The sequence below is a fragment of the Mastigoproctus giganteus genome, chromosome 2 (assembly GCF_048544385.1).
Source record: "Mastigoproctus giganteus isolate SK-2022 chromosome 2, ASM4854438v1, whole genome shotgun sequence".
NCBI lineage: Eukaryota > Metazoa > Arthropoda > Arachnida > Uropygi > Thelyphonidae > Mastigoproctus > Mastigoproctus giganteus.
In genome coordinates this window covers 163,905,655-163,932,306 of record NC_143576.1, presented here as the reverse complement: position 1 = coordinate 163,932,306, position 26,652 = coordinate 163,905,655, and the positions used below count along the sequence as shown (strand labels likewise).

The following is a 26,652-nucleotide window of genomic DNA, read 5'->3' as shown; positions in this document are numbered from 1 at the left end:
TTGCTTTCTTGCATCATATGCCTCTACTAATGCTAATGCTAATGCTAATTCTAAAACACCTGCTGGCTAAAGGCAAATTTCCGCACGTCTATCCTACATCTGTCTTTCCTCAATTTGAATTTATGCCCTCTCAGGTGATTTTTCTGAGCTAGAGGAAGAATCCCATCAGCATTGAGCATGCTTAAACCATTCAAGGCTTTATACACCTCTATCAGATCACCTCGCTGGTGCCTAGTCTCCAGACACTGTAATTTGCAAAACTTAAGCCTTTCTTCGTAAGAGCATCCCTTTGTTCCATTCACTAATCTTGTTGCCGTTCTCTGTACTCGTTCCAGCAGTTCTACATCCTTCTTGAAATGAGGCCTCCAGACCTGTATACAGTACTCTAGGTGTGGCCTGACCATTACCTTATAAAATGGAATAATCACCTCCTTATCCCTGCTGGAAAAATTCCTGTATATCATTGACAATACTCCATGAGCTACTCTTGCAGCCCGTCTGCCTGCTCAGAGAACTTCATATCTGCCTGCACAACCACCCCCAAGTCCCTTTCATTCTCTACCACTGTCAGTGTAGTACCACAGAGTTGATACGTTGCTCTGGGGTTGCTGTTTCCCATGTGTAGTACTTTACATTTGTCAATGTTAAACTTCATTTGCCACCTGTCAGCCCATGTGCTCAACCTTTCCAGATCCTGTTGCAGCAGCATAGTGTCAGCAGTGTCCTTGACAACCCTGCCAACCTTTGTATCGTCTGCAAACTTGGACATTAAGCTTGATATACCATCATCAATATCATTTATAAATACAGAAAACAATAATGGACCCAACACTGAGCCCTGAGGGACTCCACTAATAACATTAGTCCACGATGAGCAGTGTCCATTGATTACCACTCTCTGTCTTCTCCCCCTCAACCACCCCTTTATCCATAGCAGCAATTTGTGTAGCAGTCTTCCATGTGCAACAGTATCAAAAGCCTTTCTAAGATCCAAGTATATAATATCAAAGTTATTCCCTGCATCCAGTTCTTTTGTGACTGCATCATAGTATCCAATCAAGTTGGTCAGGCAAGACTTCCCCTTAACAAAACCATGCTGTGTCTGAGCTATAACTGAAGTCTTGTCTAAATGATCCTGCAGTGCTTCTTTAACCAGTGCCTCCATTAATTTTCCTGGAACAGAAGTTAAGCTCACAGGTCTATAATTACTTGTGTCAGCCTTTGATCCTCCTTTGTGAATTGGGGTCACATTTGCACATTTCCAGTCTATGGGTACCTCCCCGGAGTCCAAGGAAGCTCTCATAATTATGGCTAAGGGTTTGCTTACTTCCTTTGCTGCCTCCTTTAATATAACTGGATAGATCCCATCCACCCCGGGTGCCTTTCTTGTGTTTATCTTCAACAGTTTCTCCTCCACTTTACTCCCAATTATTTCAAGATTCTGTAGCTTACTGCTAGAGTTGAATACACCTCTGGCATTCCCCTTGCTGAATAACTCCTCATGTGTGAATGTCGATGCAAAATATTCATTTAGTTTGTTAGCTACCTGAGCAGGATCATCAACAGTTGACCCATCAATATCAAGTGGACCAATCTGATTCATCCCCTTCCTTCTAGAGCTTACATAAGTAAAGAACTCTTTGCTGTTTTTCTTTGCATCCCTTGCCAAGGAATTCTCGTAATCTGCCTTCGCCTGCCTAACCTCCTTTGTAACTTGGTTGCATATCAACTTGTATCTATCATAGGCTTCTGTGTCATGTGTTAATTTGTAAGTATCCCATGCATTTTTTCTTCTCTGCCATATGCCTCATTAGTTCATCTGACATCCATTTTGGCCTAAACCTTGAACAATATTTCTTAGTTGGTATGTAAAGCCTAGTAGCTTCCAAGATAAGTTCTTTGAATGCTTCCCATTTTGAATTTGCTCTTGGTAACATCATCAGTTGGTCCCACTGTATAGAATTTAAATACTGTCTCAGTCCATCGTAGTCGCCTTTACGGAAGCAATAACCCTTGCCTTTACCCCTAATGGTAGTTACCTCTTTGAGTAAATCCCACTTCAGCACACTGTGATCACTGCCACCTAGTGGTTCATTTATCTGCAGATTCTTAATGTATGAAGAATCACTGCTGATAATCAAATCAAGAGTATTACTCCGTCTAGTTGCCTCCCGAACATGCTGATGTAGAAAACAATCATCCAATAAATCCACAAAAGCTCTGCTAGTGCGTGAGTAACCAGCCCCCAAATTCCAGTCAATATCTGGGAAATTAAAATCTCCCATTATAAGACTCTCTGATTTACTGGCCCACTCTATTTCCCTGTACAGTTCCTTATTATACTCATCAGAGTCATTAGGCCTCTAGCACACTCCTACTCTCTATTTTGATCTCCCAATGCTTATGTCACACCAAACTGACTCAACACTGCACTGTCCAGCAATGTCGACTGGCTTCACTTCCTTGGTTTTTATGTGTTTCTTAACTAATAGCATAACCCCTCCCCCCTTCCTATCCTGTCTATCCTTTCTGTAGACGTTGTACTCCCCAAATTCCAGTTCTGCATCCCTTATATCTGTGTGACACCATGTCTCTGATATCCCAACAATATCTGCCTTTGATGTTTTGCGCAATACCTCAAATTCATCAAATTTATTTACTAAACTCCTAGCATTGGTGTACACACAAGTATATCTGCACCTGTTTCTATTCTTAGCTACCCTAACACAACCCATGTGTTTACTTGTACCGCAATGGCTCCCAGCAGTCTCTGAAATACCATGCATCTTGTTTTTCAGGCTTCTGCTCATTCTAATAGAAGCAGTGCAAAAACTAATGAGACATATGGCAGAGAAGAAAAATGCATGGGATACATATAAATTAACACGTGACACAGAAGCCTATTGTAGATACAAGTTGATATGCAACCAAGTTACAAAGGAGGTTAGGCAGGCGAAGGCAGATTATGAGAAATCTTTGGCAAGGGATGCAAAGAAAAACAGCAAAGATTTCTTTACTTATGTAAACTCTAGAATGAAGGGGATGAATCAGATTGGTCCACTTGATATTGATGGGTCAACTGTTGATGATCCTGCTCAGGTAGCTAACAAACTAAATGAATATTTTGCATCGACATTCACACATGGAGTTATTCAGCGAGGGGAATGCCAGAGGTGTATTCAACTCTGGCAGTAAGCTTGAGAATCTTGTAATAACTGAGAGTAAAGTGGAGGAGAAATTGTTGAAGATAAACACAAGAAAGGCACCTGGGGTGGATGCGATCTATCCAGTTATATTAAAGGAGGCAGCAAAGGAAGTAAGCAAACCCTTAGCTATAATTATGAGAGCTTCCTTGGACTCAGGGGAGGTACCCACAGACTGGATATGTGGAAATGTGACCGCAATTCACAAAGGAGGATCAAAGGCTGACACAAGTAATTATAGACCTGTAAATTACATTAGTTAATGGAGTTAATTTTCCTGGAACAGGAATATTAATGGAGGCACTGGTTAAAGAAGCACTGGAGGATCATTTAGACAAGACTTCAGTTATAGCTCGGACACAGCATGGTTTTGTTAAGGGGACGTCTTGCCTGACCAATTTTATTGTATACTATGATGCAGTCACAAAAGAACTGGATGCAGGGAATAACTTTGATATTATATACTTAGATCTTAGAAAGGCTTTTGATACTGTTTCACATGGAAGACTGCTGCACAAATTGGAGCATGGCATTAGAGGCAAATTGCTGCTATAGATAAAGGGGTGGTTGAGGGGGAGAAGACAGAGAGTGGTAATCAATGGACACTGTTCATCGTGGACTAATGTCATTAGTGGAATCCCTCAGGGTTCAGTGCTGGGTCCATTATTGTTTTCTGTATTTATAAATGATATTGATGATGGTATATCAAGCTTAATGTCCAAGTTTGCAGACGATACGAAGGTTGGCAGGGTTGTCAAGGACACTACTGACACTATGCTGCTGCAACAAGATCTGGAAAGGTTGAGCAGATGGGCTGAGAGGTGGCAAATGAAGTTTAACATTGACAAATGTAAAGTACTACATATGGGAAACAGCAACACCAGAGCAACGTATCAACTCTGTGGTACTACACTGACAGTGGTAGAGAATGAAAGGGACCTGGGGATGGTTGTGCAGGCAGATATGAAGTTCTCTGAGCAGTGCAGACGGGCGGCAAGAGTAGCTCATGGTGTATTGTCAATGATATATAAGAATTTTTCTAGCAGGGATAGGGAGGTGATTCCCTTGTATAAGGCAATTGTCAGGCCACACCTAGAGTACTGTATACAGGTCTGGAGGCCTAATTTCAAGAAGGATGTAGAGCTGCTGGAACGAGTACAGAGAAGGCAAAACAAAATTAGTGAATGGAACAAAGGGGTGCTCTTACGAAGAAAGGCTCAAGTTTTGCAAATTAGTGTCTGGAGACTAGGCACCAGCGAGGTGATCTGATAGATATGTATAAAGCCTTGAATGGTTTGAGCATGCTCAATGCTGACGGGATTCTTCCTCTTGCTCAGGGCGCCTCCGTAGCCAGGTGGGAAGGAGCAGTGCGTAGCACATGCTTCTTGATTAGACCGGGGTTCGAACCCGTCACCACCAAATACGGGGAATGCGGAAAGGTCAGGGAATGACCACCGCATATTCTCGGAGCAATATGGCCTTAGTTGCTAATGCTCCTAAAAACCAAAAACAACAATAACAACCTCTTGCTCAGAATAATCACCTGAGAGGGCATAAATTCTAATTGAGGAAAGACAGATGTAGGATAGACGTGCGGAAATTTGCCTTTAGCCAGCGGGTGGTTGGTTGGTGGAACAGATTTCCATCACTCGTCGTGGAAGTTGATAGCCTAAATAAGTTTAAGGCTCAGATGGACAGGTATTTCGAACGAACAGAGGGATGAAGTGGAAGTGGGTTTTTTTTTTTTTTTTTTGGCTGATGCTGCATAAGCTTGCTTTCTTGCATCAAATGCCTCTACTAATGCTAATGCTAACACTGATGTTCTGTTCCACGTTGGTCTTCGCTGGTTGAATTATGTTCATCATTTTCTGAAGGAGAAACACGTTTTATTCAGCGAAGTATAATTTTCACTATAGTATCTTTACTGAGTCTGGGAGAGAGCAAAGAGTGGGGATAAGGAATAAAGAGAGCAAAGAGTGAAGTTAAAGAATTCTTCACATATATAAATGCAAAGAAGAGAAAGATAAATCAGATTGGATGCATATGGAATTGCGTGGGATAGTATTAGATACTCCAACTGATGTTGCAGATGAACTCGACAGTTACTTTGCATCGATATTTACAGAAGAAAAACCGGCTAAGGTAAAGAAAGCCAACACAAGAACGAAGAGAAATGTCAGATAACTTACGTGGAAAATTAGTTCCCAGACACCGGACTCTAGCGCTGCTCACTCGCTGATAACTTACGCAGGAAACTAATTTTCTGCGTAGGTTATCTGACATTTCTCGTCGTTCTCGTGTTGGCTTTCTTTACCTTCACCGAAAAACCCTTCACGTGAAGTCAATGAGAAATTATGGGAGTGAAGTTGAAAAAATGTAATTAATGATGTTGAAATTTCACATGTTGATTTAATGAGAAAACGTTCGTGCCTACAGTGGTTGATGGCATATACCCTATAATCTTAAAGGAGGTGGCAAGTGAGTGCATTGAACCATTAAGGCTAGTTATGAGGGCATCACTGGACTCAGGAGAGATTCCGTTGGATTGGTATAAATTTGAACATAAAGGCAGTTCTAGGAGTGTAACGGGAAATTACCGACCGGCCAGTCTAACTTCAGTAGTAGGGAAAATCATGGAGGCAATGATCAAGGGTGGAATTCAGGATCATTTAGATGGAAATGGAATTCTGTAGGATACACAGCATGGTTTTGTAAAGGGAAATTAATGTTTAACAAATCTGGTTAGCCATTTTTACAGGTCACTCGTGAGCTGGATTTAGAGAATAATTTCAACATTATTTAGATATCAGCAAAGCATTTGACTCAGTCCCACATGAGCAGTCACTTTATAAGTTGAAGCAGGCTGGAATCATAAGGAAAATCCTTAGATGGACAGCACAAGGGCTTGAGGGCACCAGGCAGGGGCTTGTGATAAATGATTATTCCTCAGATTGGGTTAATGTAAGAAGCGGAGTTCCCCAAGGTTCAGTATTAGGACCATTGTTGTTTTTGATTATCTTAAATGACATCTATGAAAGGATTAGGGTGTGATGTCTAAACTTGCAGATAATGTGAAGATCAGTAGAGTAGTTAATGATCGTTGCCAAGCAGAGCTTCTTCGGAGTGACCTAGATGGACTTCTCGGATGGTCAGAAAAGTGCCAGCTATAAGCTTTAATTCGGCAAAATACAAGGTCTTACACCTGGGGAACAGCAACCCCAAAATAACTTATACATGGTGGAGTTGAACGAAAGTCAGTAGTGTAGGAACGGGACTTGGGAGTTACAATACGGTCGGACATGAAGTTGTCCGAGAATTGTGGACGGGTTGCAATGTTCCATGGTGTCCTATCGATGATTTATCAAACATTTGTTTGTGGAGATAAGGACGTCACAATCACAAAAAGGTGATTTTATAACCTTTATGTGATTAAATTATAAACTATTTTTTTTTAAATTAGTACCGAAAAACTGGTTTTTTGTATCAGTACCGGTATTTGAATACCGGAAAAAAACATAACCAGGATCCCGGTCTTGTAAGCCCTAGGTGTGACACAAGCACTGGGAAAGCAAAAATAACAGTAGGAATTTGTTGCAGGCCTAATGACTCTGATGAGTACAATGAATAATTATGAAGAGAAATAGAGTGGCCCATTAAATCAGTCTTATAGTGGGAGATTTTAACTTCCCAGATACTGACTGGAACTTGTGGGCTGGTCACTCACACATTGGCAAGGCTTTTTTTGGATTTTTATTATTATTAGCTATATGGTGCAAGGAAGCCCGAGGCTTATGCTGCACCAGCCAAAAAAAAAAAAAAAAAAAATTTCCCAGTTACCCTAAGAGAGAGAGAGAGAGAGAGAGAGTCAAAAGGGGAAGAATGATGATATCCAGCTCAGGACCCTGGGTGTGCCAAGCCCATACTCACCAGATGTGAGCCCCCTGAGGGTCATAGGGCGATTGTTTTCTACAACAGCATATTAGAGAGGCAACCAGTGGGAGTAACACTCTTGATCTGATTTTCAGCAGTGATTATTCATGCATTAGGAATTTACAGAAAAAGGAGCCACTAGGTGGCAGTGATCACAATGTACTGATGTAAGATTTACTTAAAGTTTTTTTTTTTTTTTTTTTTTTATGTGAACACCAAACACGAGAGGTATTAGAACCTATAGTACTTAGTACCGTGCTTGGGTTGGAGGTTGAGAAGACGAAAGAAGATATTTGTTGACATTGGACTTGAACTTCTGTAGATTGTAATTTTCAGGAAATACATATGAAGGAAGGTTGTTCCAGAAAACGGCAGTTGAATGAATAAATAAGGAAGATGAAAAGTTGGTTCTATGGGTTTGAAGTTGGACAGTAAATGGATGTTGGCTGGTGGCGGCACGTGTTCGGACTGTTTTGAAAGAGAGAGCGGGAATTATAAAAGCTAATTCCGAAGAACAGTGCCCATGGAAGTATCTGTAAAAGAGACATGCAGCAGAAACAGTGCGTCTATGAGGCAGCGAGTGGAGAGACTCTGTTAGAGATGAATCATTAATTAACCTAACTGCCCTCCTCAGAATGGAATAACGAAGCCTGAGAGAGGTTTTGGGGGGACCACCCCAGATGTGGGAACATAATTCCATGGCAGGGCGGATTTGCGATTTATACAGAGTGAGCAGCTGTTTGGAAGAAAAGTAACGCCAAGAGCAAAAGAGAAAACCAAGTTTTTTAGATGCGGAGGAAGCAATATTTGTAATGTGCTTGTGCCAAGAGAGATTAGAAGTCAGGGTAATCCCCAAAAGAGATATATCATTTTGCCTAGAAATCGGAGTGTCACTAAAGATAAGCACAGGAGCAGAAGAATCCTTTTTGCGGAATATAAGACAAGACTGAGTTTTAGAAGGGTTGAAATCAACTAAGTTGTCTTTGCCCCACTGGAGAATTACCTGAAGATCGGCATTTAAGGAATTGGCAGCAGATTTTCAAGAACTTGAAGCTGATTGAGCAGGACAAGATTTCTCAAAATCGAAAGTGGAATGCAATGTGCTATCATCGGCAAAACTATGGATAGGATTTCAGGTCAATGGAAGAAGGTCATTAATATACAAGAGGAAAAGAGTGAGAGAAAGAACTGAACCTTGGGGGACACCAGCATTAGTGGAGAAGTTAGAAGACAGAGAGCCATCTACCATCACCCTCAGTGAGCGATCAGAGAGAAAACTGGATAACCAATTACTAAAAACAGTTGGCAAACCATAAGATGGAAGCTTGTTTAGAAGACCTTTATGCCAAACACGATCAAAAGCCTTTGAGATGTCAAGAGCAACTACTTGTGTTTCGCTGAACCTTTCCATTGAATTAGTCCATAAATGGGTAACATAAGCCAGAATATCACCAGTGGATCGACACTGACGGAATCCATACTGGTGATCGTTGATCAGACGGAAGGTTTCTAGGTAGTTTAAGAGTTGGCGGTTAATTGATTTCTCCATTACTTTAGAAAGAGTAGAAGTAATTGCAATGGGACGATAATTGGATGGGAGGTATTTGTTACCCATTTTAGGAACTGGCTGGATGTGAGCAAATTTCCAAGCAGAAGGAAAAACACCTTTGGAATAAGAAAGTGAAAATAGGCAGCAAAAAATAGGAGTAAGTTCAGGAGCACAGGTTTTGAGAACAAGTGGAGAAATACCATCAGGACCTGGAGCTTTCTTAGCATCAAGGTTCATCAAAATCCTTCTGATATCCTTTTGACGGAAGACCACAGGAGGCATTGAATGGAGCGTGTTGGGAATGGTGGGAGGTGTTTTACCAAGATCATTAATACATGAGGTGGAAGAAAAATGGGATGCTAGCAGGTCAGCTTTGTCCTTGGTTGAAGTGACAACAGAACCATCTGGTTTGAACAGAGGTGGGAGCAGAGATGGGCAAAAGTTGCGGCCAATAGCTTTGGCAAGAAACCAGAATGCTCGGCTACCATTAGGGCAAGAAGCAAGTTTTCTACTCTTGGCCTGTTCAAACTCTAGTTTGGACTGATTAATAACTGCTTCACAATTGTTGCGAGCTTTGGTGTAGGCAGGAAATGAAACTGAAGAATAGAAACAAGCCAATTACGATATGCAACATTCTTCTCTTGAACAGCCTTAGAACATTTATTGGAAAACCAAGGTTTAGATAAAGGACAAGATTTTAAAGTTGAGTGTGGGATAAAGGATTCCATTCCTGCAACAATAATTTCACCAACACGATTCGAGCACACGTTGACATCAGAAGTTTTGAAACAGTAATCCGACCAAGGAAAAGAAGAAAAGAGGTCTCACAGGTCATCCGATTTTGCATTCTTGTAATGCCAAACAACACAAGGTTGGGAATAGCCATGAGATAAAGGTTCCATTGGAGAAGAGACAATCACCAAGTTGTGATCAGGAAGTGCCTAAAGGACCTCTCACTTCGACCGCGTACTTAGAAGGGTTGTTTGTGAGAAAAAGATCAAGCGTATTGGCTGTATGATTAGGATTGTCTGGTATTCTTGTAGGTAAATGAACAATCTGTGCTAGGTCATTAGTGATTGCAAAAGCCTCACCATCTCAACCTGCTGGGTCGGTGTGACTAGAAAACGGAAACCAGCTGGAGTTGTGAACATTAAAATCACAAAGGAAAATTACCTCACTGTTAGGAAAGTTGGACTGGAGAAAGTCAAGTTGCAAAGAGAGGAAGTCAAAGAGCTCCAAGTGATTAGTGGAGTTGGGAGAACTGTAGAGACAACAAATGAATTTGACACAATGAGGTAGAGAGATTTTCAGCCAGAGAAGATCAAAGAGAGGAGATTCCAAATTGCCAAGTCTCTGACAGGGGATATCAGAATGGACATATGCACAAGTACCACCTTTGAGGCGAAAGGAATCATACAGCGAATTATTTGGGCATCTGAGATGAGCAGTAGTTGAATCAACCGATAACTGAGATTCTGTCAGAAAAAGTACATGGGTTTGGAAGACCGCAAGTGGAAATGGACATCGTTGAGATTAGAATTGAGACCATGTATATTTGTGAAATGAATTAGGAAGTGCTTGGGAGGTTTAGATCTTTTCGCAGATAAGCTTGCTCTATTAGTTTGACAATTCATGGTGTATTCAATAGTAAGAAAAAGTGGGTGGGACATGCTGTATGAAATAATGAAATTTTTAGATATGGCGTACACGTAGTAAGAATATACCCAGATCCTTGACATAACGAGGCCTCGACAATGCTCCCCGCATACACACTACTCGGACTCCCTCCAGTCACTATCTGGCAGAGTAGAGGTAGCAAGATTATACACTAGCTGATCCGGAAGCCTCCTAGAGAGTTACCAATAGGTTTGGTCCAGTGTACTAACTAGCGGCCGGCCTGCGAACGCCGTTTTAGAGCTGTACCCTCGAAATGTAAGGAATATTGGATCTTGCCACGACATTCATCATAACCTCAAAAATCATCAATCATACTGCATGATGGAAGAGATAGGGAAGGGTTGACCGGAACTTAGTTCTAGAGACTAAACATGGGTTCCACCACTTCAAGCCTCCAATAAGCAAAGTGGTGGAATTTCACCAGTTGATGAGAGTCATCTACCATCTAGTACTGCCTGGTAACATAGAGGGGTGGCGTTCCTCCATGTGGTGTGAGCGCCACACCTCGACCCCTGCTTACATTGGTTCACACCTGGGTGGTCACCCATCATGTACTTGTGCATGGAGGTTATACCCAGGATTACTAACAGTCCCACCATCGTGAAGGTGCAAGCAGAGGATTTGGCTGTCACAGACCGTCCGGGCTTCACAGAAATTGGGTCCACTTGACTTGAATGTCACCCGAATATCAGTTCCATCAGCATTTTAGACTCCCAGGTAGCAAGTACAGCTTGTCTGGCATATCTGAGAGAATGTCTGTGACAACCTCAAGGACCAACTACCATCAAGATACAACTACCATCAGGCGTAAAGGTGATTACAGTGGCCTCAGATTTTTTAAACTGTATACAGTGGACCAACTGATGATGTTAACAACAGCTAATTCTAAACTGGAAGCATTCAAAGAAGTAACCTTGAAAGTTACTAGGTTTTTTGTTCCAACTAAGAAATACTGTTCTAGGTTCAGGCCCAAATGGATGTCAGATGAACTAATGAGACACGCAGCAGAGAAGAAAAATGCATGGGATGCATATAAATTATATTTATCAGATGACACAGAAGCTGATGGTAGATATAAGCAAGTCTGTAATCAAGTCACAAAGCAAGTTAGACAAGCAAAGGCAAATTATGTGAAATCTTTGGCAAAGTATGAAAAGAAAAACAGCAAAGACTTTACTTATATAAACTTTACAAGGAAGGGGATGAATCAGATTGGTCCACATGATATTAATGGTTTGACTGTAGATGATCAGTCTCAGATAGCTGCCAAACTAAATTTTGCATCTACATTCACACATGAGGAGTTTTTCAAGGAGGAGAAGGCCAGATGTTTATCAAATTCTAATAGGGAGTTAAATGATTTGGTGGAGGAGAAATTGTTGAAGCTAAACATAAGGAAGGCACCTGGGGTGGACGGGATCTATCCTGTTATATTAAAGGACGCAGCAAAGGAAGTAAGCAAACTCTTAGCCATAATTATGAGAGCTTCCTTGGACTCAGGAGAAGTCCACCCTTACGGTCTGGAAAATGTGCAAATGTATCTCCAATTCACAAAGGGGAATCAAAGGGTGACATGAGTAATTACAGACCTGTCAGTTTCACTTCTGTTCCAGGAAAAATAAAGGTCACTGGTTAAAGAAGCATTTCTGGATCATCTAGACAAGCCTGCAATAATAATTCAGACACAGATGGGTTTGTTAAAGGGAAGTCTTGTCTGACCAATTTGATTGGATACTATGGCATGGTCACAAAGGAACTGGATGCAAAAAATAATTTTGATATCATATACTTGGATTTCAGGAAACCTTTTGATACTGTTGCACATGGAAGACTACTGTACAAATTGTAGCAGTATGGTATTAAAAGCAAGTTGCTACAATGGATAAAAGGATGGCTGAGTGGAAGAAGACAGAGTGGTAATCAATGGACACTTCTCTTCTTCACGGAATAACGTTATTAGTTGTGTCTCCCAGGGTTCGGTATTGGGCCATTGTTGTTTTGTATATTTATCAATGTTATTGATGAAGGTACGTGAAGCTTATTGTCAAAGTTTGCAGATGATACAAAGGTCGGCAGAGTTATTAATAACAGTAATGACAGTATGCTGCTGCAACAGGATCTGGAAAAATTGGGTAGATGGACTGAGAAGTGGCAACTGATGTTTAACATTGAAAAATGCAAAGTACTGCATATGAGTACCAGTAACTCCTTAGAAATGTACTAACTGGGTGGTGTTACACTCAGGGTAGTGGATAATGAAAGAGACCTGGGGGTAATTGTGCAGTCTGATATGAAGTTTTCTGAGCAGTGCAGACAGGCTGCCAGAGTAGGTCATGGGGTCTTATCAATGATATACAGGAATTTTGCTAGCAGGTATAGGGAGGTGATTATCACCTTATATAAAGCAATGGTCAGGCCACACCTTGAGTACTGCATACAGGTCTGGAACTGGAAGCCTCATTTAAGGAAGGATGTAGAGTTGCTAGAACATGTAGAGAGAATGGCAGCAAGACTGATGAGGGGAACAAAGGGGTGCTCTTACAAAGAAAGGCTTAAGTTCTGCAAATTGCAGCTTCTGGAGACTAGGCACCTGTGAGGTGATCTGACTGAGGTGTATAAGGCCTTGAATGGATTGAGTAGGCTCAATGCTGATGGGATTCTTCCTCTTGCTCAGATTACAAAGCCGAGGGCGCATAAATTGAAACTGAGTAAAGACAAGTTGTCAAATATATGTATGGAAATTTGCCTTTAGCCAGCGGGTATTTGATTGCTGGAATCAACTTCAAAAATCATTGTGGAAGTTGATAGCTTAAATAAATTCAAGGAAGAAATGGACAAAACTTTTGGAGCAAATAGATGGGTGAAATTGGAAGTTTTTTTTTGTTTTATTTTTGGCTGATGCTGTATATGCTTGCTTTCTTACATCATATGCCTCTACTAATGCTAATATTAGGTTCTCTATGCAGTGCAGACAGGCTGCCAAGACAGCTCATGGGGTTTTTGTCAATGACCTATAAAAATTTTGCCAGCATGGATAAGGAAGTGATTATCCCATTGTATAAGGCAATAGTTAGGCAACATCGTCCGTACTGCATACAGTCTGGAAGCCTTATTTTAGAAAGGGCATGGACCTGCTGGAACAAGTGCAGAGAAGAGCAACACGATTGGTGAAGGCAGCAAAAAGGTGCTCTTAACATGAAAGGCATCAGTTTTGCAAATGCATTTTCTAGAGACTAGGCACCTATTAGAAAATCTGACTGGGGTGTTTAATGCCTTGAATGGATTAAGCTCAATCCTGATGGAATCCTTATTTTTGTTCAGACTAGGCACATGAGGGAGAATAAATTCAAACTGAGGTAGGCTGGTTGTAGAGAGGATGTGGGAAATTTTGCTTCAACCAGATGGCGATCAATTGTTGGAAAACTCCCATCCGGCACTGTAGAGGAAGGAAGTGTGAAAATTCACAGAACTAGATAAAGTGTTACAAGGGTTAGATAGGTCAAATGGAAAGTGTTGGCTCTTTTTTTTTTTTTATCTGATGATGTATAAGCTTGCTTTCTCATATCATTTGCCACTACTACTATAATAATAAAATTATTATTACAATAACCAGACCTAATGTATGATCTCTCTGTGTGGACCTTCCTCAGTGGGCTAATCTCCCATCCACTTAATCTGTCGATCCTTCTAGTGTCTGGGCCAAGTAAGTTTTCCAGTGTTGAAAAAGACCAGTAAAGAGAGGTCTAAACACGAATAACTTCATCAAATAACCTAACTGAGCCCACAATACAGTAGTCTTATGCTTTGCAACAATTTTGTTACATTACGATATGAAAATAAATATAATAAACAAAAAAGAATACTGATATTTAACTTTAAAACTGCAGAAATTTAGAGTCACTCTCTATATCATGAATACTATAATTACATTAATTTTTTTTTTTAATAAGATAATTTCTGTGTACCATAATCAGGCTAGCATAACTACTTTTGCATTTTGTTTCAGAGATGGAGAAGGTAATTATAGAAGGATGGCTTCAAATGCTGAAAGTAATAATATGTGCTAATAAAAGAAGTCAATTTGCTTAGAATAGCAAAATTGTTGTGCTGTCAGTGTTTGTACTGTTTTAAACAAATTAAGGTTAAATTAATAATTAAGGTATACTGTTTTATACAAATTCAAGGGCTTACCTTTTTATTTTCCCCCGGGATATTTTTTGAAAAAATAAAAAGGTAAGCCCTTGAGTTTATTCATATTTCAAAATATAAGGTGTACTGGACTTTAATCAGGGCTTTGATTAACTATAATACCATATATCTTACAGCTTGAGAATGTCATGAAATGGAAAAGGAAAAATCCAAAGATAACAGCCACCTTCAGAATTGATTACAAGTTTATATATTTTATACTGTACTGAATTTGAATAAAAACACTTATGAGGGAAAAACACAATGCTTGAAATCTGCAGAGGAGACTATTTTGTCTCCTCTGCAGCTTTCAAAGGGTGTTAAAATTTCTCTCTATAAAATAAAAAAGTTTTCCTCTTGGTGATATTTATTCGAGCCAATGGGAGAAGAGGGATGTGGGTGACGTGGTACAAGTGGGTGGGGCAATTACATCACTACAAATGCACAGGTAAATAATTACATAGATGATTTCCTCATTAGATTTAATCAGTGCATTATAATGTTAGTATAATTATGAGAGGGGTGTAGAAGATTTGACTTACTCCTTCATACCTCTACATTTTACGTGGGACAAAGCAGGAAATAAATGGTGGCAACATAAAAATATGTAAAGTGGTTGCTTAGTTGAATGGCGTCTCACTGCGGAGTAGTGTATGAGACTTTTCAAGCGGCAAGTGTAGGGAAATGGGTTGATCGTGTGAAGGAAACTCTTTCCTAAGCGGCTTCACTAATTATGTCGAGCAGGTTAAGGCATTTTTTTTGTATATTTCATATTGGCTGTGGGTTGGCGAGCGAAGCAAGTAGGGGAAGAAGCCCCTAGTTTTTGTAAATTAAAATAAAATAAAAATTATATTAAGAAGAATTTTCTCAACAAGCACCTCTAAACATCTAGCTACAAGGTCTCAGTGAATAAAAGAAACAAAATGACACAGCTTTTCAAAGCTGTGGATAACAAAAGAAAGAAACCTATCTTCTCTGGTTTCTTTAATTTACCAAAGCCTTATGGGACCTGTCAAGATGAGGCCTGGTTTAAAAAATCCATTTTTAAATAATTTTTATTATTTTATTTTACAAATTTTTGCACTCTTAAAGGCATGCTGCAGAGGATACAAAATAATCTCAGTATGCACTATATACTATTGTAAGTGCCTTCAAATTCAATGCAGTACACTGTACAATACATGAGTGTAATTCCAAATTCCCGAGTATATAGCACTCACTGCAAACCAATAGCACATCCAGGATTTTTTTGGGGAGGGAGGCTGACATTCAAAACCACTGCTTTGATCTATTGAAAAATTAGATAAAATCAAATCCAAGAGTGCCTCCAAGAGAGAAAAGCCTATTCATAATATAACTGCCTGTTCCCCATCATAACACCATCTGAATCTGTTGTATCAATGTTCTTTGCTTACTTCAAATGCAGAAATTGTAGTATGGCTCCTGAGAATCAATTTTCCTTATTAACTCTTTCTGCATCGCATGCTCTGAGAAGATCAAAACAGTTCACAGTCCAAACATCCATCTTCAATCAGAGCTGCAGCTACTACAGTTCAAGAAATAACTAAGATAACCCATAAAGATGGGGGAGAGACTCATGGGTCTGTCCCAATAAAAAAAAAATTATTTTATAGAAAGAACACAACATCAAATAATAATATTATTATTGTATAATGGTAGATAGCCACCATGCATTAATTGTTATTTTTCTGGTAATGGTGGTTAATGCTGAAAGGTCATTTAGCATAAAGTAAAAATAATAAAAGTCCACAAAAGAAATCCTATGGGGCAAACCAAATTAATGATATCACTATACTAGCTACTGAACACAAAAGGAAAGCCACCAAAATGGACCTTAACGAACTAATTAGTGATTTTGAAAACAAAGGCAAGGAAGATAATTTTTTTTAACCAAGATCCAATGAAATTAACCTAAGTATAATGATATACTTCATTAAATTGCTTATTTTGAGGTACCAATTTTAAGTTTTTTTAACAGTTTAAGATTTGTTGAATTTTACCTAAAATGCACATTATAAATAATATTTTTAAGAGTAAGGCATCGGCATTTTATGTTAATACAAATGGGAGTGGGCTCTTTGGTGGTCTTTGCATAAGGGGCCAAAAATTCTAGCCATGCCAGTGTTGTCAATCCCTTATGCACAATGGTAGAGAAGAAAACAAAAAACAACAATGGAACTGCTATCCACTGAACTCTGTATTCAAATGATTGTCAATTTAACCATAAAAAGGATGCCATCTGAAAACAAAAGCCTAAAAAGTATAAAGGAACTCATCCGGTGGCATATCATCCTGTGGTACTCCTGCCAGAGGCTGAGCTCGTATGGGCACAAAAGGAAAAGAGATAAAACTTTGTGGACCAACAGAGAAACACTGCACCAAGTCATCCCAAAATCACAGCATCCAAATAAACACAACTGCCTTAATTTGTCCCTCTCCATCCTTCCCCCTTATTTTCCATACCACCAATGCAACATCCCTCAGTTTCTGATTATGTTTTCCCATTGGACATCTCAAAAGATTACATGAAAACAAAGCCCCTTCAGAAATGATGGTATCTTTGCTCAACCAGCCCTTACAATTATATTTTCCTTTACTACAACCTGGTTCTCTATCAACTGCAAACTAGTCGCAATTTATTTATATACTGCCATGACAAGCTGATGACAATACATAAATAAATTTTCTGTTTATATTCTGGGACAAACACAGTCAGAGGGATCATGAAAAATGTCAAATAACATAAAATAAAACTGTCTGAGTGGAAAAGGCCAGGGTTCAAATTCCACCACTGTCACCAGGTACATGAACTCCCCAACTTACATATTACTCAACTTATGGAAATTCGAATTTACGTAAGTTTTTGCCAGCCAATGCAAACTTAAAATCGTGGAAACGTATATTGCATCCCGTAAGAATAAATGGAGGTATTGTGAAAATATCGTAATGTGAACCCAATAACGCATCGTTTTTTTTTTTGTAATTCATTCCAAGTCCTTGGAGGTTGAAAATTTCGCTGTATTACTACGCTATTTATCTCTCTAAAAGGTCATATTTATAATGGAAATTGCGCTACACTTTCATCATTATCATATGTTCCCATTATAAGAATCAATTTTGAACACCTTTGTGATATTTTTATAAAGGACATTTCTGGAGGTTATGACCAAAAAACAATATGCACTTTCTGGTTTATTGGGCTTTCCTATTAGTGCATCTAATTATAAACGGGTAGTAAACTCGATCTTATTGCATTTGTGATAATACCGATAACTGCAATTGTGTGGATTTTTACGCTATTATGGTGAAATGTCCCCCTTCACTGAAATCTTCAATCATGTAAAAAACAAATTTTCAGAATCTTCACTTTAATCTTTTTTAAGTATTACAATGATGAAGGGAAAATGGACAACGGAAAGTGCAAGTGATGGTAGTGCTAGGTAACGAAACAAAATTGATTTAGAAATGAAGACGAAAATGGTTAAGAAGTACGAAGCAGGACAAAGTTTGTCATCTATTGCAAGGGAATTAGGTCTCGCTGTTTCAACTATTTTAGAGAACAGTGCGCGTATAAAATAACATATCAAAGGGTCAACGCACTTAAGATCAACAGTGATAACAAAACAGTGTTCAGGTGCTATATCGAAGATGGAACAAATGTTAATAATATGGATAGAAAATCAAATTCAGAAGTGAGTGCCCCTTTTTCTAATAACCATTCAAGCAAAAGCAACAAGTATTTATAAAGATATTAAGGATAAGTATGGCCAACCCCAACCTGGGGTTGGGGTTGGCAATACAACGGGTGGTTTAATAGGTTCAAGCATCACACTGGTTACCACAATATTAAAGTATGCAGTGAAGTCACCAGTGCCGATTCTGCAGCTGCAGAGAAATTTTGTGATGTGTTGGAAAAAATTATTGACGAAGGCAGCTTTTCAACTCAGCAAATTTTTAACGTTGACGAGACTGCTCTGTATTGAAAAAAATGCTGGATCGAACATACATTGCCAAAAAGGAAAATACAATGCCAGGTTTCAAGGCATCAAAAGATAGGGCCATGCTCTTGCTTGGGGGCTAATGCAGTGGGAGATTACAGATTAAAACCACTGCTTGTGTACCATTCTTGGTACCTTAAATGCATGAGGCTTGGTGCACCAAGCCTCATGCATTTAAGGGCATCAATAAAGGCACCCTACAAGTGCATTTCTGAACGAACCAGAGAGCATGGATAACAGTTCTCTCTTTGAGGATTGGTTTAAATGCTGCTTCATTCCCAAGGTTGACAAATATTGTAAACACAACAGCGTTCCTTTCAAGATTTTACTTCTATTAGATAATGCTCCTGGACATCCTACGCATCTAGATGATTTCAATTCGAATGTGAGCGTCATATTTCTACCGCTAAACACTACTTCACTCATCCAACCTATGGATCAGGGTGTTATTTCGAATTTAAAAGCATACTATTTATGCACAACATTTGCTCACGCATTGTCTGCAGTAGACGATGAGAAAAATTTTACGTTAAGAGACTTTTGGAAATCTTACAATATTTACCCCGCCATCTTAAACATTAATAAGGCCTGAGCGGAAATTACTAAACGTTGTTTAAATGGCGCATGGAAGAAAATATGTCCATGGCACGTAAAAGGCTTCAAAGGATTTTAAAAAGACGAATCATTTGAAGAGGTTACAGATAAGATTGTAAAGGTTGCAGAGCTACTTCAGTTGTTGATTGATGCCAAAGACGTAGAGGAGTTAATAGAAGAAGAAGAGAAGGAATTATCTAACAAACTTACTGACGCAGGCAGCGATAGTGAAAGGAGAAAATGTTGACAACGCTCAAGATGAACTAAATGAGGAGCCAAGACTCGTGAAATTGCATCGGCAATGGTGAGCTTTTGAGAAGATGGATCCTGACAGCGAACGATTCTTAAAAGTTAACAGAGGGGTGAATGATATGCTTGCTTGCTACAAAGAAATCTATGATGAAAAGAAAAAAGGCACCATCCAGTCATCCATTAATATGTTATTTCGTAAGGTTGAGCGTCCAACCCCTTCTAATCCACAGCCCTCAACCTCCGCAGCGGCGTACTTATCCGCTGAAGACATCAATTCTGTCAACGATGCTCAAGAGCTAAAACTTACTGACATTATGCCTGTCTCCTCTCTTTTTTTTTTTGTAATTTTATAATTTTGAAATTGCATGCTTTTGCCATTTTTTCTGCGCATGAGATAAAAAATTGAAATACAATAAATAATTCTATTTACATGTTCTTCGAGCATTACTTTTTTGATTCAATCAATTCAGCAAGCACAGTTGCAAATGCTGCACAAGCATAGGGGAAATTCCAACATACATAAAACCTGAATTACATAAGTCGGGTTTTATTTAAGCCCATAAAAGTACAGAGCGTAAGTCGGGGAGTTTCTGTACTTTTATGGGCTTTTTTTTTTCACTCTATGGATGAGTTAACCGGTCTCCAGAGAACACATGCAGTTTATGAACATATTACACATGGGTAAATGAAGTTGATCTTGGGTAACCCTATTATTATTATTATTTTTTTTGCTGGCTCCAGTATACGGTGCACCCTTTTAATTGGCTGTCAGAACAGGGGAAAGAAATGATTGATAGGTTGTGACTCCACCCACTGACTGCATCTCTCTTCATTTCAGGTGGACATCACGTGACATGTCACTGGAGCACTGAATGCAAAATTCGTTGCATATGGTTTTATTTGTATGATGGTTTATGCTGTTCGCTAGAGTTGTTCCGTTGCTGCTTGGCACGTTTTATTTAGTCCTGAGTTTACGAGGAGAGTTTTATTTGTATTTCTGTGTTTTCACGTATTATAAACCTAGTATTGTGTTGGTTGAGTATTGTCGGTTGCATTCTTTTCAAAAAAAAATTCTGTTGCCGTTTTGTGCTTATGCGAAGAGCAATTTTATTGTTCATTGCACGTGTTAATTGACTTTCGTTTCTGTTTAGCAAAAAAATATTAGGGTTTTAGCTTAGGTTTTAATGCGACTTCGGGAGGGATTCAAGCTAAAATTGGTCGTTGGACGAAAAAAAAAAATTATAACACACGTCATGCTTTTAATCAACTTTCATTTGTGTTTAGGAAAATGGTTAGGTTTTTAGGTTATGTTTTTACGTGACTTCAGGAGGAATTCGAGCAAAAACCAGTCATTGGACAAAAAAAAAAATTATAATGGGAGTCATGTTTTTGATTGACTTTCATTTGTGTTTAGTGAAAAATGGTTATTGTTATTTGGTTTTTAGGAGCATTAGCAACTAGGGCCATATTGCTACGGGATATGTGGTGGTCATTCCCTGACCTTTCTGCATCCTCCGTATTTGGTGGTGACGGGCTCGAACCCTGGTCTAATCAAGAAGCGTGTGCTATGCACTGTTGCTCCTTCCCACCTGGCTACGGAGGCGCCTATAATAAAAAAAAAAAAAAAAAAAAAGGGTTATGTGAAAACTGGTCGTTTGCTGCATGTCATGTTAGTTTTTGTTTCATTTTGAGAAAAAATTACTGTTTTTGTGTTAAATTTTCTTAATTTTAACTCTGACATGTTTTATGTTGTGTGAGATTTTGTCTTTTCGGAATAAATTGCATTTGTTTTAGTTGCTGCTCCGAAAAAATTGACGTATTGCCGTTAATTTCATTGTTTATCATCTCCGCCATAATGTTATGTCACGTGACATTCGCCACGTGCGGTCGTCGAGAAGAAGAGGGGGAACTCAGTGAGCGGGCATTGTTGCGAACCGTACGTCACTGCTTTCCCCTCTTCTCCTCGACGTCATTTTTTTAAGGGGCACCGTGTTCTGGATTTTACCTTTTTCTTTTTTTTTTTTTTTTTTTTTATTATTATCCTATCACATTATCCGATGATATACAATCGCTGCACAAATTCTCAAAACGTTGGATTTCTTGTCATCATTCTCTAACCACAACCATCTGCACTGAAGAGCATGCGAAACAAGATGCACTGGATGTGGTGCGCTCAGGCCCCAGTTTTTTAAATAGTTATAACACCGACATCAAAAAATTAAATCATCAAAAAATTAAAAGGGCCCCCCCCCAAAAAAAAACCAACCGTGCACTAAAACCGGATACCATTGCATAACTTAAGCCATTTCGCTTTTATCTTGGTAAATAATGACTACTAATTATTATTATTTTTTTTTACTAATTATCAGTTACCAAGTATAACCTGTATTTGTTCTATGATATTACAGTAATTGGTGGCTGCCAATCAACTGAAAAGCACGTATATAAACCATATTATCAAAATACTCGGAGAACAAGTATAAGTCTATAGTTACCATAATACTCGGGGAACATCCTACAGAAGAGACTTGTTGCATTCGTTCGTAATATTTCATGGATTGGCCGACACAAAACCACATTGACAGAAGAAATGAACTTAGCGTTATTCGAGGGCAGTGTGGTCCAGGTAACTAAGCGGCGATCGCCCAGAAATAGCAGCGTTTTTAAAGTGTTACCGCTACTATAAAAAAAAAAAAAAAATGTGGGGCTTGTTGAGAGCCGGCGTGGCCAACCTGACACTACGAAGGCAGCACAGAGTAGTATGATACTCTGTGTAAGGCAACAGGAACCATATACTGGTATGAAATCACTTGCCGGCACCTCGAAAACCCGGTGTTTTGTTTTTTTTTTTAATAATATCTGTATCTCTTCAAATTATTTATTTTAAAAACCTGCGAAATGTCACTGTGACACCAAAGTCAAAAATTCCGCGAGCATTTCGAACTGCCACTACTGATTGCCAGTTTGCCACTTCCAATGATGTTTCGCGCGAAACCGATCGTGCATGATACTGAGCGCAGCCTGGTAAGTGAACAAAAGACTGCTGTCCGTAGTCGAATAATCATAAAATAATACAAGTATCTGAATAGTGGCATTTCATCAAAAAGGTGGGGAAAAAAAAAAAACCCGAAATTGGATTAGACAAACTTTGAGAGCAAAGTTACATTCAATCAGGAGCGCGTTATACAATAGGCAAAAAAGACATCTGCCTAGGGCCCCCGATTAGAGGGCGGGCCCAAAATCACTGTTTGAAAAACTCATTGCAGTTTTTTACTGTCTGCGCGGGGAGCACAGTGGTATCGTCACCGTCCTCCCCACACCGGGTGGAAAAGGTCGGGGTTGGAATCCCGTCGATGACGGGAGAACTTTAATCGGCTTTTTTCACTCCGTGGCTGAGTTAATTGGTCTCAGGCGTAGAGAACAAGGTTTTTCTCCCCAGAAACTGGGTTTTTTTTTCGTCCAGCAAAACAGGCAAATCGACCGTAAAATATACGCAATTTACAGACAAAAATACGGGTTAATGTATTCAATTACGGGCAACCCTAAAATAATAATTTGATTTTTTTTTTTTTTTTTGCTGTTTTTTACGAATATATTTATTGGAAACTGACGAACTTGAAGATTAATTTGAAAATTGCGTTTTCTTCAAAAATGGTTTTACCGATTTTGACGAAATTTTATATTTAGTTCTTCCTTAAATAGTTGAGTTAATTGAAAAAGTAAAGACTGCCTTGTATAGAAACAGCGCTCCTGACAGCCTAATGCTTAAGGGTGTTCCCATATAGAACGCAGGTGACCGCACATCTGGAACTAGCAGCGAAATGCAGCAAAAGCTTCTCACGGGCTATGCTAATAATTGAAAGTGGAAGACAAAAATATTTTTGCGAACGAATTCGAAAATCTTCAAAATAAAGATTAGAATTTACAACATGCTGTAAATCTTTTAAAATAATTGTCATTACATACAGTGGCGAACAAAAAAAACTGCATCACCTTAAAAAAAAAGGAACATTTGTAATGAAACGTATAAGATATTGTTTGATTACAGCCATCGACTCTCTGTAAAGGAACATCCTGCTCGCCACTACCCCTGCCTGCTGAACTGTCAGTACCCATGCTCTGCAAATCCTGGCAGGCGCCATGCCACTGGACCTGGAGGTGGTCCGCTGTGGACTACTCTTCCACCTCTCAAAAGCAAATTCCAAGACCATCCTCGACTTCCCAACAGACCCCGCAAACGACAGAACAGCAGAAAAGAAGCGTCTGCAGCAGGCGTGGCAAGCGAGATGGACTACTTCCAACAAAGGTGAAAACACTAGAAAGTTCTTCCCTTACATTAACAGGGCGTTCCCCCAGGTTTTCACCTGGCCTTTATGCTACATAGCTGTAAACTGGCCATGGATCAGTAAAAGGCAAACTGATGGCCCTGGGAATCATCGATGATCCCACTTGCACCTGTGGTGGGACTGAGAGTTGGTCGCACCTTATGTACGACTGCCCCCTGTATGAGAATCTCCGCTGCACCTTCATCACTTCCCTGACCACATACCCAAAGACCAAGAAACAAACCTGCTTGATAGTAGGGAGGAATATACAGCTTTTACGTGTTTCGCACAAGAGCTGTTCAGCCGAAGGAAATCTTTATCTATAGTACCTGTACCAGCACCACAATGGTCCCAAGGAAGACAACAGACGGTTTGAGACCATGATGGATTTCCATCCAGACTAGACAGTCATGAACTTGACGATCAATGGACACTGCTCAACGTGGACTAATGTTATTAGTGGAGTTCCTCAGGGTTCAGTGTTGGGTCCGTTGTTGTTTTCGGTGTTTATGAATGATATTGATGATGGGATATCAAGTTTAATGTCCAAGTTTGCAGATGATACAAAGGTTGGCAGGGTTGTTAAGGACACTACTGACGCTATGCTGCTGCAACAGGATCTGGAAAGGTTGAACATATGGGCTGAGAGGTGGCAAATGAAGTTTAACATTGACAAATGTAAAGTACTACGTATGGGAAACAGTAACCCCAGAGCAACGCATCAACTCTGCGGTACTACACGGACAGTGGTTAAGAATGAAAAGGACCTGGGGGTAATTGTGCAGGCAGATATGAAGTTCTCTGAGCAGTGCAGACGAGCTGCAAGAGTAGCTCATGGTGTCTTGTCAATGATATACAGGAATTTTTCTAGCAGGGATAAGGAGGTGATTATTCCCTTGTATAAGGCAATGGTTAGGCCACATCTTGAGTACTGTATACAGGTCTGGAGGCCTCATTTCAAGAAGGATGTAGAGTTGCTGGAACGGGTACAGAGAAGGGCAACAAGATTAGTGAATGGAACAAAGGGTTGCTCTTACGAAGAAAGGCTTAAGTTTTGCAAATTACAGAGTCTGGAGACTAGGCACCGGCGAGGTGATCTGATAGAGGTGTATAAGGCTTTGAATGGTTTGAGCATGCTCAACGCCAATGGGATTCTTCATCTTGCTCAGAATAATCACTTCAGAGGGCATAAATTCAAATTGAGGAAGGACGGATGTCGGATAGATGTGCGGAAATTTGCCTTTGGCCAGCGGGTGGTTGGTTGGTGGAACCGACTTCCATCACTTGTTGTTGAAGTTGATAGCCTAAACAAATTTAAGGCTCAACTGGACAGGTATTTCGAACGAACGGAGGGGTGAAATGGGAGTGGGTTTTTTTTTTTTTTTTTTGTTTTTTTTTTGGCTGATGCTGAATAAGCTTGCTTTCTTGCATCATATGCCTCTGCTAATGCTAATGCTAATGCTAATCACACCATCAAACGGACAACGATCCGACGACTGGAGTTTGAAAGCTACTACTGGATTGGACACCACCCGGACTTGACAGACTCGCCTAATGGCGATCCTAAATGTGCTCGCTTGAACAATCACTTTCGACCCCGTTCCTTCCCCCTTCTTCGCCTTTGCCTGATGGACTGAGTATGCATTGACTTTTTGGGGATGTCTTCACCTATACTCTAATCGCTTTATTTTTATTTTTTTTTATTTGTCATTTTTTTATTTATTATTTTTTTTCTTTTTTTGTTCCTTTCCTTTACTTTTATTATTTATTTATTTATTATTATTATTTTTTTTTCTTTTTTAACTTGGTCTCCACTCAGGAAGCTGAGGCGACCCTGACGGAGACTAGCCAGAGAATTATGGGCAGCCTAGCTACCTCCTAGTGGTGTGAGCAGACAACGTGGGGTTCCACCAGGAGCCCTGCGGCCAAACGCCAGGACACAAAACAGAACCCAACACAATACTGTACATTCAACACACAACAGAACCCAACGCTATACTGCACATTCAGCACACAACACTTTTCTGGCATTTACAGTAGTACTGTATTTTTTACAGAGGCGGATTTAACGGCGGGCGCACCGGGCGGGCGCACCGGGCGCGCGCCCTGGGCCCCGACTTCTGAAGGGCCCACGCAAAACCCTAACAAATTAGTTGAACATATTAGTTCAAAACTTTGTGATTATTATTATGCTATTATTAATTATATTATACATATATTATATTGAAATTTTATTGGAAATAAAACATTAATAGTACATAATATTTTTTTATTTATTTAAAAAATTGGTTAACATGTATTTTTATTTTCCCTGTCTCTCTCTTTTTTTAAGGGGCCCAATATTTTCTTCTGCGCCTGGGGCCTCAACCGACCTTAATCCGCTCCTGATTTTTTACAGTGTATATATGGCGCAGATGTGGGAAACCACAGGTGGCACTTGACCCTAACACTATGCACACTATGTCTCAAAGCAAAGGTATTGCGTCAGATAACGCGTCTATTGCATTAGACAGTAAGTGCATGATGTTGCATCAGCCGTTTCTATAAATACGGCGTTGGAAGGGTATACACGCTCATTAGTATCCTGTTTTGCGGAGGTGTGTGTATTTAGTGTCAAAGTTTTGTGGAGGTGTAAGCATGGCTCCATAGGTTCAGTTGACACTAAAGAAAAAAAAAAAAAAAAGTGTAGCCATTGCTCTGTCCGAGGAAGAGACAGAGCGCTATCACCGATAAAACAGAATGCCACCAGTCAACAGTATCCCGGGAGCAGAAAGCGCGGAGTGTCCAATGACACATGTCAACGATACCACCTGGCCTCAGAAACGACCGAACAACCAGGTAGCCAGGATAATACATCAGAAGCTAGCAAGAAAATACCAGTTGATCGAAGAAAGTGTACCGTAGTACAAGTACGA

General features: G+C 39.7%; 1 protein-coding gene across 2 annotated transcripts in view; it reads right to left on the bottom strand.

The window, feature by feature from the left end:
- LOC150089721 (uncharacterized) overlaps nucleotides 1–22,081 on the bottom strand; it is a 105,453-nt gene extending 83,372 nt beyond the window's left edge. For both annotated transcript variants that reach the window (XM_090368762.1, XM_090368763.1), the window contains exon 1: nucleotides 21,908–22,081. The gene's annotated coding sequence lies outside the window, so the exon portion shown is untranslated. The remainder of the gene's footprint in view (nucleotides 1–21,907) is intronic.
- Nucleotides 22,082–26,652: the final 4,571 nt, after the last annotated feature.